Genomic DNA, 14245 nt, shown 5'->3' with positions numbered 1-14245 from the left:
TTATAGTGTGGATACTGACAGTCTGGATTCCATTGAGCTATGTCTACCCACTTCACAGAGAAGCCATGGAAATGATTTGCTTTTTTGTAAAGCACTTTGAGGTCTTCAAATTACAGGCAGAGCAGAAGTGCAAAGTACTTTATGTGAAAAATCAAAAAGCAGGAAATTATTACAAGATTGTAATGTAGATAGGAAGGGGACAAAATGAATGTGAAAATTGTCAAATCAGATCTAAAACACACCACAAATCACCCTCAAAATGGTTTTTAAAAGAAAAATGTGAATGTATTTTTAATAAATAAGAAAATGGCTGACATTATTTCTGCTCAAATAGCTCTCTCTCTTCTAAAACAACGTCAGACTCATTAGCATCTGCTCATACCCCAGGGGGTGCTAAGCAATCAGAAAGCAGGTCTTCAGCCAGAATAAGAATAGCATCAAGAATATTTGAACATCTACTAGACTTCTATATGATCCCTGATCTGTTTTTTCCCAATGGAACTTAAAAGGGCGTGTCTAACAATGGCACTTCTGTTGTAGAAAGATTTTTGAAAAGCAAAACCAAACCCAGGGTTGATTTACATGAACTTCTTAGAACAAATTCATCAGAGGGCCACAGATAATGATAGTTTCATGACCTGCATAAAGCAATGAAGTGGCTAATGGATATGCATGTACTTTTGAATAACAAGAGTACTTATATTGTATGGCCCCAGATAAACTATTCCCTTTTACAGTTAATATATTAAGGAAAGCAAATAAGCAAAATGTTTGGGATGGTGCATCTTGCCAAACAACTGATCTCGGTAATCGTGACTGATCTAGACAAATTTAGATTTTGAGCCAATTCATTTGAAGCATGATATTTCGCAATTGTTGAAGGGACTACTATAAGGCCAGTGACTTCAGAAGGGAGTGAGTTTCATAGCAACAAATGCAGCATAAAACTCAGATGCACAGCCACATTCAGAGATTTACAAGCTTCCTAGCAGCAAGTGGCTGCGAGTAAAGTCTTTGGGCCTATTTCTAAGCTCCAGTAAGTTTGTTTTGTGTCAGTCTTTGTAGCACAAAACAGACGTAAGTGTAATTGGGCAGGGAGGTGGGGATTCCTGCAGAACAGAGGAATCCTCAGGTGGTAAAACTGCCATTGTGGCTCTTACACTTCACTGTCTTACTTTCTAGCCTGGAAGGTGGGGGGTGTCAAAGGGAAAATGGCATAGTAGGGGCATGATCATGAGATTCCAATACACTGATAATCCTTGACTGCTTCAATGGCTGCTAACATTGTTTAGAACTGCCCTGAGAGTTGCTTTAAACTTCCAGGACCATGCCACAATAGACAAGGCCCAGGATCAAAGGTGAAGCCCCATGTAGTACCCTTTTGCCTGCTCTTCAATTGCATCCCACATTCACTGTGTGCTAAGAACATGGCACTAAATTTGCCAGCTTCATTCACATAAATTCCATTTATTTCAGGGGAGCTGCAGTAAAGATTAATTTGATCCAGGGAATATAAGGAAGATTAAACTTGAAGAGCCAATGGAAGGTGTCAGTTACAATGATATAGTCTCCCTGAGACTCAGGCCAGAAATTGGGCCATGATATTCAATAAAGTTGGGTAATAAAATGAAAATACATTGGAATTACCAAATTAAATATGTAAATTTGAAGCATATATAGTTCCCAGTTCATGAGACAAGGTGTAAGTGCTGCTTCTGAAAAATTATAGATCTTAAATTGCCAAGACTATCTTTATACATTATGAAATAAGAACTAAAGTGAAGAAATCTCTCGTTATACTGCTAGGTAACAAAACAGGTCAAAATATTTCTACAGCACAATCAATGTGAATACAAATTGTCCACAAATAAAAATGAGAGGAAGGATAGAAAAATCAATCAAATGATTGATTTTTCAGTATTAAAGTTAAGGCCTGGAAGGAATGAATACTGAATTAGATCATCTAAAGCATTGATTTCAGCATGCTTTTCTAATATACACTCCTTCCCTTTCACTGGTTCCCTCCTACCCTGGTTTAGTTTGTAATGGATTCTATTTCCTGATGCTATATCTCCTTATAGGCCCCAATCATGCAAAGTTCGTTGTGGTGCCATATGTATATCTCATATTGAATAACTGTGGGAAATAGAGTCTGAGCCCAATTAGGCCACTGGGTAGCAGCTGGAGTGGTGTTAGGCTTAATTGGTGGTCAAACCCAGCTGGGATGGAGGCTTTTATTTTAATAAAGGAGTGAGCTAAGTGGAAATGATATTGGCAAGAGCTGTCTGAGAGTTCTAGAGCAGAAAGGGGTTGTAAGAAGAGAGAGGCAACTCTGTAGCAATTCTTGTGGTAGTGGAGCAAACTGAGGGAAACAAACAGGCTATTGCTGTGTAGTTAGAAAATCTGTGGAATTCATGGGATTGGAGCAAACTCCTGTGGCTGACTACAATGTAAGAGTATGAACTGGACCTCTGCAAGGAAACAAGAGTTGCTTGTTATGAAGTGCCCAGAAAAAGTCTAGAGGGGAAAAAGGATGAAGGGTAGAAAGGAGTCAAGGGGAGGTAACAGCAAAGTGTCTGACAAAGCAGAAGATAGCTGTTGGTTATAGGGTTTCTGGCTTGTAATTCTCTTGAGAAGGGGAGAGTAGCAATGTAAGGCAATAAGAGCAATTTAAAGGCCTGAGAGGAGGGTGTGAGAACCATACATGCAGAGGTGAGGGCTGAACACCAAACAAGAACTTGGCCCACTAGTTACTTTGGAAGGGCTGGAACTAAAATGTGACCAGACCAAAGGGCCAAGCTGTGAGAAGAGGCAAATCACAGTGGGATTGGAGCAACCGCCAGCAGAAAAGTACTAGAGAGGAAAGAGCCATTGTGCCCAGCCACAAGGAGGCACTCCAGTAGTAAGTCCACCGTTCTAATTTCTTAACCACATGCTTAATTACAAACAGGAGTAGCTGATGCAACTTGTGCTTCAAGTTAAGCCGGTGCTATATACTTTTCTGGCCTACATGTTATTCCCTTGTGATCATATTAAAAAGTCTCAGAGGTAACTGTGTTGGTCTGTAACTTTAAAAATGAGTAGTCCTGTGGCACCTTAGAGACTAACAAATATATATGTGTATGTATATATAAATAAATAAAATCATGAGCTTTTGTGGGCAAAACCCACTTCAGAAGTGGGCTGTTCTTGTGATCATGTATCTTTAGGAGAGTGGAGTAGTTGAAGAATTGGGGACATAATTTCTGGTATCTCATTTATTAATCTTGTGCCTGATGCTGTGAAAAAGGAATATCCCTGGAGAGGTGTTCAGCACCTCAACAAAGATTGAGGTATTTAACACCTCTCACTTTCAATCCCTTGCTTAGTGACTTGAGTTGTCCAGTCTAATATCAATGTACTTTGATTTATCTCTCTCAGGAGGAGGAGAAGGGCGGGGGGGAAATCATCTAGGAAACCTTGCACATGTTTCCTAGTTCTCACCACTGGATGCTTTCTGCTTGAGTGGCCCTAAATTAGTGAAAATGAACAACAAAAATCATTAATATAACACTTTTTTACAAAGAGCTTGCTCCTGTATCCCATAGAAGTCAATGATAAAACTCCTGTTGGCATCAGTGAGTACAAGATAAGACCAGAGAAAGCAATGATGCTGGCTTTTACAAGCCCCTGTGAATTGCATTTGGCATGAAAGAGGAGACTTCGATCTCAGAATTAAATGAGAAGAGAATGCGCACTGGAACAGTGGAGAAATGTAGACAGTCTCCCAATTTTATGTTACAGAACATGGCCATAGCACTTCAGCAGGCTGAGGTTAAAACTTTGAGAGCTTTGCTAGTTTAGGAGATGAGATTTTATTTTCAGGAGAAATGAGTACTATCCTCCTGTGTAGGGATGTACTAGCACTGTAAAAAGTGTTCATTGACCATTGTAGGGCATTCCCATATGAAAGGTGAATAAACTATGCTGGATCATGTAGTGAAATAACTTCTGATTTAAAAAAAAACACCCCACTAACAACATAAGACTAGCCACACTGCGTCAGACAGTCTGGTATCCTGTCCTTCATCAGAGGCTAGTGGCAGATGCCTCAGAGGGAATGAATGCAACAGGGCAACTAATTGTGTGATCCATCCTCTTGTCCTCTCCTAGCTTCTAGCAGTCAGAGGTTCAGGGCCCCTCCAAGCACAGGGTCCCGAATCATCTTGGCTCCATGAATGATGCAATTCTTTTTTTAAAAATCCAGTTATAACTTTTGCCTATCAATGAGTTTCGCAGGTTGACAGCATTGTTTGAAGAGGGACTTCCTCTTGCTTGTTTTTTTTTTTTTTTTTTTCCAACATATTGCCTGTTAATTTCATCAGGTCACCCCGAGTCATGTGTTAGGTGAAGAGGTAAATAACACTTATTTACTTTCTTCATACCAGCCCATACTTAAGGGTTCAATGTGCAGCAGGGAGCTTCTGGGGAAGAGACAGGGTTGGGGTGTTGGGTCTGGGTGAAAGGTAGGGTGCAGGGATTGGGATGCTCACTTGGTGCAGCTCCTGACGAGGGTGAGGGAGAGGAGCAGGGAATATGGCTCCACACAGCCCTGTACTTGCAATGCGAGTGGCAGGGGAAAAGCAGCTGGGAGGGAGGGAGAACAGCGGTGGGCAGAGCTGATTCCTTCCCCCCATCAAGCAGAGTTGGTCATGTAGAGGCTTTATTGCTAGATCCCTGCTCCTTGCCCCCCTCCCGCCCCCCTACAGTGGGAGGAGTAGTTCTGAGCCTCACAGGCCAGACCAAGGGAAGCTGGGAGCCTGTCAGAGGTTCCCCATCCTTGGTTTACACAGAAGAAACCCTGCATCTTGGCAGGATGTTAAACCAGATTACCCTTTTGGTCCAGTCTGACTCTGTTTCTATGAGTCTACGGATTAGGAACTCCTCACTTAGAGGGCAATAAGGCTAATGGAATTATTAGTGTGTGGAACTAATACTAGGGAGGAGGATGAGGAGGTTCTTATTTACCTGAGCTGCACAGCAGGCATGCGGGCAAAAACTATCAGAGGAATGATTTCTGATCTGAGTGCTGATGCAGTTGTATTCCCATAACATTTCCTTTGCAAACAAAATACATTTTTCTGTAGTGTTGATGAGGCCCATCGTTGTTTAATATCTCTTACTGGTACCGAATGGCCAAAGGAAGATAATAAAAATGACCTGGGAAAGTTCATGTGATTCCAAAGCTGATAAAAATCTAAAAAGATAGTTCAAGTACTAGTTTGTATTGCATCCTTCAGACATGGTAAGGGACTAATAATCTCTATTTCTTCCTGGCTAATGGACATGAATTTTAGTCTCTAAATCTGTCTTGAGGATGTATTGAGGGTTTAAACTTTATTGCATATGCAGCTGTTATTGAATTTCAAATGCTCAGAACTGGGGCATTTAAAAAAATAATTAGATGATGTAATCCTTTCCTCTTCAGATCCAGAGTCTTTAAATCCATTCTTTCTGGAATTACACCTTTTCAGGGGCTGGAATACTGTAGGGAGGGAAGGAGCGTGCAGGTCTGTATCATCTGAATTTTAGTTCTTGGAGACTCTTATGGGAAATTATTTGTTGTCCCCAGTTAGTGGTACGTAGTGAATCAGCAAATAAGCAATTCAGTATAAGAGAAATATCGAGGCAAAATAAAAATTTTCCATGTCACTTTTCATGTCACCTTATTGAGAACTGTAGGTAAGGTCTGGCAGGAGTTTTCAATAATTCATGAAAGGAAATGGGGCACTGATGATAAAAGAAGAAACTTATGTCAGTCATGCTGTTAAAAACCATAGAGAATGATTAAAGGATTAGAGAACCTGGCAGCTTCAAGGGCCTCAATCTATTTAGCTTAAGGAATAGTTAACTGGGGACTTGTAGGTATTTACTGACTAACCTGTGGAATAATGTTCAATAATGGCCTTCTCAATGCAATTGAGAGGTATCACATGATCCAGTGGCTGGAACCTGAAGCTAGACAAATTCAGACAGTGAAAGTCCTTGATTCCACTACTGATCATTTTTAAATCAAGGTCCCTGTAGCATTGGAGGAGGGGCGGCTATCTCTGAGTTCTGCCCCTGTCCCTGCCCTGAGCGCCCTTGCGGCCAATGGGAAGCTGCAGGGGATGGTGCCTGCAGGCAGCAGTGAGCAGAAAACCTGCCCCTATGTCTGTTGTCTTCCTTGCAAGGAAGGATTTTTTTTTTGTAGGCTTCATGCTACATTTCTGGCCCTGGTGGCTGTAAAAACTAAAGACCCACTGTTGCTACATAAACCAGTGCTAAAGTAGAGCAATTTGCCTCCTCTCAGTACAATGATTCTCAATTAAAAAAAAAAAATAGAGCGCCAAGGTCAGGCCACATCAGTATTTACATATTCCCTTGAGAAAAGTGCTGCATACTGAATGTCAGCAGCCGTAATGATCTGAATAGTGTAGCCCTGAGGTGATATGGGCATATTTGCTCAGGAGTGTAAAGCGATACAGGCAGTCCCCGGGTTACGTACAAGATAGGGACTGTAGGTTTGTTCTTAAGTTGAATCTGAATGTAAGTTGGAACTGGCGTCAGCCACTGCTGAAACTGATCAGTTTCAACCGCGGCTGAAGCTGGATGCCAGTTCTGACTTACATATAGATTCAACTTAAGAACCCCAGGCGTCCCCAAGTCAGCTGCTGCTGAAACTGATCAGCGGCTGATTCCAGGAAGCCTGGGGCAGAGCAACTCTGCCTCGGGCTTCCTGTAGTCAGCTGCTGGTCAGTTTCAGCAGCGTCTGACTTGGGGATGCCTGGGGCAGAGCAGCTGGGGTGCTGCCGGGTTGGTCTAGAGCGGCGCTGCGGGACCAACCTGGCAGCCCCCAGCTCCTCTACCCCAGGGGTAGGCAAGAAAAGCCTGGTCTGCTGGGGGGGGGGGCACTAGCTGCACCCCCCCAGCAGACCAGGGGGACAGGAGCAAAGCCGTGGAGCACGCCCGCAGCGGGACAGCCCGGGCGCGCTCCGCGGCTTTGCTCCTGTCCCCCTGGTCTGCTGGGGGGGGTCCAGCAAAGCCGCTGGACCCCTCCAGCAGACCAGGGACACCAGAGCAAAGCTGCCGCCTGGGCGGCTATGCTTGTTTGCCCGGGAGCAAAGCCGCCCAGGCGGCGGCTTTGCTCAGGTGTCCCTGGTCTACTGGGGGGGGTCCAGCGGCTTTGCTGGACCCCCCCAGCAGACCAGGGGGACAGGAGCAAAGCCGCCCAGGTGGCGGGAGTCCCGCTGCCTGGGCGGCTTTGCTCGGGTGTCCCTGGTCTGCTGGGGGGGGGGGGTCCAGCGGCTTTGCTGGACCCCCCCAGCAGACCAGGGAGACCGGGAGAAGCTTTTCTCACCCTGGAGGACACGGGTGGCGACCCGCCGCCCATGAGCTCCGGGGCGAGAGAAGCCCCGTTCGTAAGTGCGGATCCGACATAAGTCGGATCCGCGTAAGTCGGGGATTGCCTGTACTGTCTTCAGTTGGGCATGGATCTTTGGGGAATTAAACTTTATTTTGATTTCTCCCTACCTGACTCAGGCTCTTGACACCTCATATGCTTTAAAGCAGACAATGATTGCTACACCACGCAAAGGCTGAGATTTTTCAGAAGTAACTGGTGACTTTGGGTGCTAAATCTGAGCTCTAAAGGGGGCCTGGTTTTTCAGTGTGCTGAGCACCCACCCTGTGAAAATCAGGCCCCTTTTAGGTTTGTCATGTTGGTGAGGAAAAGGGGCAAAATAGAGGCACCCAGAGTCACTAATAACTCTTGAATTACAACCACAGTCTTCAAGGTAGTCTAGGTTTTTAGTCAGTGCAGTCCGTTGGCTCCAGCAGAGCAACACTGCACTCCACAACCTCCCATCCAAACTCCCATCTATCCTAAAGTCTTGCCAGTAAACCCTGGCAGTGACACAACTTGGTAGATCCCATTCAAGTATGACACACCTACACGGCTGTAGGGAAGAAGCCAGGGTGAAATTCTACCCCCAGCAAAATCAGTGGCAACGTTTGCACTCACTCCAGCAGGGCCTGGATTTCACTGAGATTATTTATAGGTTCTGAGACCAGAATGGGCCACTATGATAGTCTGATCTGCTGCATAAGACAGGCAATAGAACTTCCTTGAAATTTTCCTTTGAACTGGATTTTTTTAAAGATATCCTTTAATCTTGGTTTAAAAAATTGCCAATGACAATCAACCATGACAGTTGGTAAATTGTTCCAATGATTGACAAACCTCTGTTTAAGAGGGAATGTGCTCTTAGAACTGGCTTAATTGACTTTCTATATATAAATAGCAACTCCTGGTAAATGGAGCCTTTGAACACATGAAATGGAGCAAGGCATGAATTTACAGATTTAGCCTAAATAAATGTTTTAAGGCATTGTAAGAGAGTAATTGGAAATTTTGCAGTTTGTGCATGAAGTGCTTGACTCAAGGGATTAGTGATAGGAAATGTAGCCTTTACTCTCCAGAAGGTTCCCAATTATAGTGTGATTCAGCCTCACAAAGTCTTTACTATCTAAAAGCTGTTCTGTAGCCTATGTGATTGATTTTTATGTTGATCTCAATCCACTTTCTAGTGGATAAAGATCCAAATCACATTCACAAGCACATGACTGACTCGAGCTATTCCTGCGCCCTGGGCAGTGTGCGCGCGATGTGTGCTCCATCCCCGGGCACACCGCGCATGCGCGGCACCGCCCTCCAGTATGCTGTGCACCTTACAGCTGCAATTGGGTGTGCAGCACCTGATGGCAGCTGTAAGGGGCGCTGTGCAACCCCCGGCCTTGGACGTGTGGCACCTGATGGCAGCTTAAGGGGCGGTCCCCGGCCTTGGGCATGCGGCACCTGATGGCAGCTGTAAGGGGCGCTGTGCAGCCACCGGCCTCGGGCGTGCGGTGCCTGATGGCAGCTGTAAGGGGAGCACCTCAGGCAGCTGCCGGGCTAGCCTCTCTCCCCCCCCCCCCCCTTATCTGGCCCTGCACAGGCACATTGGTGGCATTAATTGGCTGTTTTAGGATGAAGACTAATGATTGAATGGTCATCAAAATGGACTTCTCCTATTTCTCCTGCAGATTGGCCCTGGTGGACTATATATGTGGTGGGGCAAAATGTGTGGACAAACTTGTGCTGCTGGAGTTCTTATGTTGTGATCATTCTGTGGACTTCATTGCCCAGGATTCTGTATCTGGTACCTTTCGCTGTGGCTAAACTGAAGAAAAGGGGGAAATCAAGACATTTTGATTTAACTGAAACCTACTTTCAGATGGCCCCAGTGTGCCTTTCAGGCACTGGCTGCTGGTGGTATCCATCACAAAGAGTGAGCATGGCTGTTGCCGGATCCCTTGTTAGGCTACAGAATGTGCTGCACTCATAGGCACCTCTTAGCATCTCAAATAGGGTTGCCAGGTGTCCAGTTTTCAAGCAGAATGCCTAGTTGAAAAGGGAACTTGATGGCTCGAGTCAGCATTGTCAACTGGGCCATTAAAAGTCCAGTCGGTTGCACAGCAGAGCGAAGGCAGGCTCCCTGCCTACCTTGGTTTTGTACAGCTCCTGGAAACAGCGACATGTTCCACCTGCCAGTTCCTATGTGTACGGGTAGCCAGAAGGTTTCTCAAGCTGTCCCAACCCAAGAGCTGGCTCTGTACTCTCATTGGCTGTGGTTCTTGGTCAGTAGGAGATGTAAGAGTGGCATTTGCCGATGGGGTAGCGTTCGGAGCTGCCTGGCCACATCTCTGCCAGAGGGGGGACATGCTGCTGCTTCTGGGAGCTGTTTTGAGGTAAATGCTGCCTGGAGCCTGCACCTGACCTCCCTCCTGTGCCCCAGCCCTGATCACCTTCCCATCCCTAAACCATTCAATCCCAACCTGGAGCACTCTCCTGCATCCCAAACCCATCATACTCATCCCTAACCTCTTCCCAGAGTCTGTACTCCCTGCCATACCCCTGATATCTCTCCCACCCTCCCAGCTCATTGTTCCTAGCCTGGAGCCCTCTCCTGCACCTGAAATCCCAGAACCTGAACCCCCAGACAGATCTCATTCAGCCCCTTCCTGTGACCTAACACCTCATCTCCAGCCTGGATTTCCCACTCCTGCATTCCAAATCCCTGGCTCCACTACAGATACTGCACCCCCAGCCAGAGACCCCTCATATCCTGACCTGGACCCCCCCCCCCACACACACCTGGAGAGGTGATGCTGTTCCCACCTTCTCACAGCAGTCACTTCAATTCTTCCCAGATAGGGTGCTGCTTCAGAGACTGCAGCAGCATGAAGAATGGGAAGGGGGGGGGTTCAAATTTTTACTGACTATATATGGGGAGTGAGGGACATGTGGAGGGTCCAGGCTTGTCCATTCCCCTGCCTCATGGTTCCCCTAGTTTCTAAAGTGGCCAGTTCTGCAGGATGTGGAGACAGGATAGTGTCTTTATTTCCTCCCTCCCCAGTGTTCTCTGGCCGTACCAATGCTTCCTTTGGGTTGTCTTGGCTTATCTGAGGCTTAGTTGAGCCTTAATTCATTAAGGTATGTAAAGCACTTTGAGGGAAAGTTGTAGCAAAATGCAAAGTATGATAATTATTACCAGTGGAATCTGACTTTTAGATTCCTATATTGTTTCTGTGTTTTTGCAGAGTGTTTTTGCTTTCCTAGAGAGATCTATAAATATAGCCTCATTTAGAAAGCTTGTTGCTCAACACATTGCTTTTAGAACTCAGGTGAATTATTGATACGTGTTGTATGTGGCAATGAGATGGGATGTGAAAGGTAGCCTGCATTTCACCATATACTGAGTTACTTTAGAAGCAGACTCTTGCAAACAAGCAGATTTGTGTAAACTCAGAGTTTTCTGTTGGTTGCTTTTTTAAAAATAGAACTTTAAATACAAGGGAGCCACTCATGGGGCAATGAGGGGGGGTCAGAATTCTACTCTAAAGTTTTACTCCTGCCAATATCTGTTCAAACAGGTTAAGAAAATATTGCATACTTAAAATATGGTTCTACTTTGAAAAGTGACTGTAAATATGGCACTTTTTTTTTTTTTTACAGCATGTTTGAAAGCAATGTAAAGATTGGAGAGAGCTGATAGAAATGGATGGTCTGAGTCAAGAAATTCAAATCTGGGTCTAGACCCACACTTTTGCAGATCTTGGGGAGAGTGGTGATGGTGGGGGATGTGAGGGGTGTTCTATTTTGAGGAATCTGGTGAGAAGTAGAGATTTGCATCAGAATCCAGACTTCTCCAAAGTCCAGGAGAGTTTGGATTTGCGGTTTGGGATTCTGTTCTGAGGCCATCTCTACCTAAGTGCTAATTTTGCATTGACATAAGGGCTTTTACACTTGAAAGTGATATACACCTATTAAAAGGGTAGCACTTTCCTTATGTCCTTGTTTGTGCTTCTAACTTACTCCCGCTTGCATCCCAATTCCAACATAATCCACCTCTAAGGTTCAGAAGCTACAATCTGTAATCAATCTTTGGTCTCATCTCTCCATTGCATTTGCCTCAACAAAGCCATGGTGGGGAGGTTGGAAGGGGAGGATTTCTGCAGTCAGGGTGCATAAATATCTGAATACACATGTGCTTTGGGTGAGCAGTGCTCCTTGGGGGGGTGGGGGCAGGAGGAGAGAGGAGGGAATAAAATGCTGTTTCAGCATCACCATCTGGAGTTATTTTACCTGCCTCTCTTCCCTATAAGGGGAATTCTTACTCCCAGGACTGGCTGTTCACTGTGCTACAACCATGTCAATGCCTTTTCTGACCAGACCTGTCAATATTGTGTAGCTATTTAAAAGCATTGGATCTAATTTACATATTGCAGCCTCTTGGTATATTCCTCCATTATGTATTTCATTGCATTGCTATACTTCCAAGTGTTTCTGCAGAATAAGACTTTGGACATTTTTAGTTGTTTCCAGAGATGTTTAAATATTTATCAAGGTGAAATTCTGTGCTTTGATTTCCTTGTGTCATTTCAAATAGGCTTCTCTCCCATGAGTCCAGGTGTTTCTAAAGACTTTTCTCCTCGCATCCCCACCCCAAGGCTGGTTCAGGTATTGCTTATAAAGGAAACTGATACTTCAGTTCACTGTTTGCCATATTATGGAGTCACAGCACACACATAATAGCCATAATGAAAAATGCAGACTGAAACAGCTGAGTGGCATGTAGAAAACCCCAGAAGCAAGATTTTTCACTCATTGTCTTATTATGAATACCAAATTCCGGTGGTGTGACTCTCATATCTACAACCTCAACTGGGTGGTTATTAATTGATGATGCCCTGGTGAAGTCTGAATAGGGCTAAGAGGAAAAATTCATAAAACAAAAGTACATCTCTTTGGCAAAGTAGCTTTCCATAATTAGCCATTTTATTTGCGGCAAACACTTGTTTCAAAGTAGGTTGTTGTTTGCTGCAAGAACAAAGCTGAGTCCACAAAGCAGATCAGTCCAAATTCCCAGTTAATGGAATCAAACTAGAAAGTTAAGTCAGTTATGGGTAAATGAAATGGTGGGGGGGAAAGCTATAAAAGATGGAGACCAGAAACAAATACTTCAGTTGTTCCTTGCACACGGGGTTCTCTTTAAAGCCAACTCTGATTGAAATGGGCTAAATAGGTATGGGTCTAAGCTATAGGTTTTTATTTAGTTCTGTTCTGAACCCTGTTAAAGTCCCGCTCTTCACACCATCACCTGATAGGGATTTCACAGGCTGACCATGAAGACCTTCCTTTTGCTTGTTTTAAACCTGCTACCTATTAATTTCATTTGATGACCCTGAGTTCTTGTGTTGAAGGAGTAAATAACTCTCTCCACACCAATCATGGTTTTATAGACCTCTGTCATATTCCCCCTTAGTCGTGTCTTTTCCAAGCTGAAAAGTCCCAGTTTATTAAACTCTCCTCACCTGTTCAAACCCCTAATCATTTTTGTTGCTCTTTTCTGAATGTTTTTTTCCAATGCCAAAATACCTTTTTTTGGACATGAGGCAACCACACATCTGCATGCAGTATTCAAGATGTGGGTGCACCATGGATTTATATAGAGGCAGTAAGAAATTCTCGGTCTTATTCTCTATCCCTTTTTAAATGTTTCTTAACACTGTTTGCTGCTTTGACTGCTGCTGCACATTGAGGGAATGTTTTCAGAGAACTATCCACAAAGACTCCAAGATCTCTCTCGATTGATAACAGCTAATTTAGTCCCCATCATTCATATGTGGATAGATGGTATATATTTGGAATGAAGTACTTTGTTGTAGTGTTTGACTTTAATGTCCCTGACATTCTAAATAAAATACCAGTTCTATCTCTGTTTCCTTGCATCTATTCCACACAGCATGAAAGTTTGGGATTTCCTTGCTCTTTCTCATGTAGTTATTGTTGCATTTAATTTTTTTTTTTTATTACTGTGGAGTATCAGTGGCAGGTGGACATGTACCTGTGCTGCTTTTTGTCTTTCCTCCAGCACTGGGATTCTTCAGATAGGACCCTCCAACAGTGCCTTGAGAGCCAAAACTATTTGGTGTAACAGTAGAAAGTGAAATGTCATAATTTCACTTTTAATTGTGCTGTTGCTCCTCCCCCCAACCTATTGTTTTGTTCATGCAATTTCTAGACTCCAGCACCACTCATTAAATCCTGCAATACACAAGAGACAAGATTCTGTTTTTGTTTAGTGAGACTGATTAAATTCTTCACTTGAATAGCAAACTGGCAATTTTCTGGATATTGGCTGAAATTAAAGTCTGATTATAATTTTAAAAAAGAAACCAGCTTTGTTTTGTAGAAAGCATAGCTTCCTTTTCCAAATCATCAACACATTAAAAAAAACAAACAAAAAAAAACACCCCACCACAGAAATGCACATTTTGAAGTCTCTTATTGGATGGCTTTTTGGGGCACTTTGGCTTGGAAGCACATGACACATTTACAGTAGCTGAGTCAGTTGGTAGACATTGTTATATGGTTTATCTCTTGGAACCAGAATCCCACTCTACCATTCTATTCCAGCCTTGGCTTTTCCTTAGAAGTCATTGCAGGCCATTGCCTTGGCTTTTTGGCTTTTTTTTTTTTTTTTAAAGCTACGACACAACCGCCCCTAGCTACAGAATTTCAAGGTGCTATCAAAATAGTCTGAGAGTTCTCCTGTGAAGGGGGATTCTGACATAGGCATGCCCCCCTCCCCGCACTCTCTCACCCCCGACCCCCTGCCGATTC

General features: G+C 44.1%; 1 long non-coding RNA gene across 5 annotated transcripts in view; it reads left to right on the top strand.

Annotated features, from left to right (window-relative positions):
- Nucleotides 1-2279: 2279 nt before the first annotated feature.
- Nucleotides 2280-14245, top strand: part of LOC142827650 (uncharacterized) — a 159638-nt gene continuing 147672 nt past the window's right edge. For all 5 annotated transcript variants that reach the window (XR_012902354.1, XR_012902353.1, XR_012902356.1 and 2 more), the window contains exon 1: nucleotides 2280-2902. This is a non-coding gene — a long non-coding RNA (uncharacterized LOC142827650). The remainder of the gene's footprint in view (nucleotides 2903-14245) is intronic.

Source organism: Pelodiscus sinensis, chromosome 3 (genome assembly GCF_049634645.1).
Source record: "Pelodiscus sinensis isolate JC-2024 chromosome 3, ASM4963464v1, whole genome shotgun sequence".
Classification (NCBI taxonomy): Eukaryota; Metazoa; Chordata; order Testudines; family Trionychidae; genus Pelodiscus; species Pelodiscus sinensis.
The sequence above is the reverse complement of the archived record's forward strand: the minus strand, read 5'-3'. Positions and strand labels throughout refer to the sequence as shown.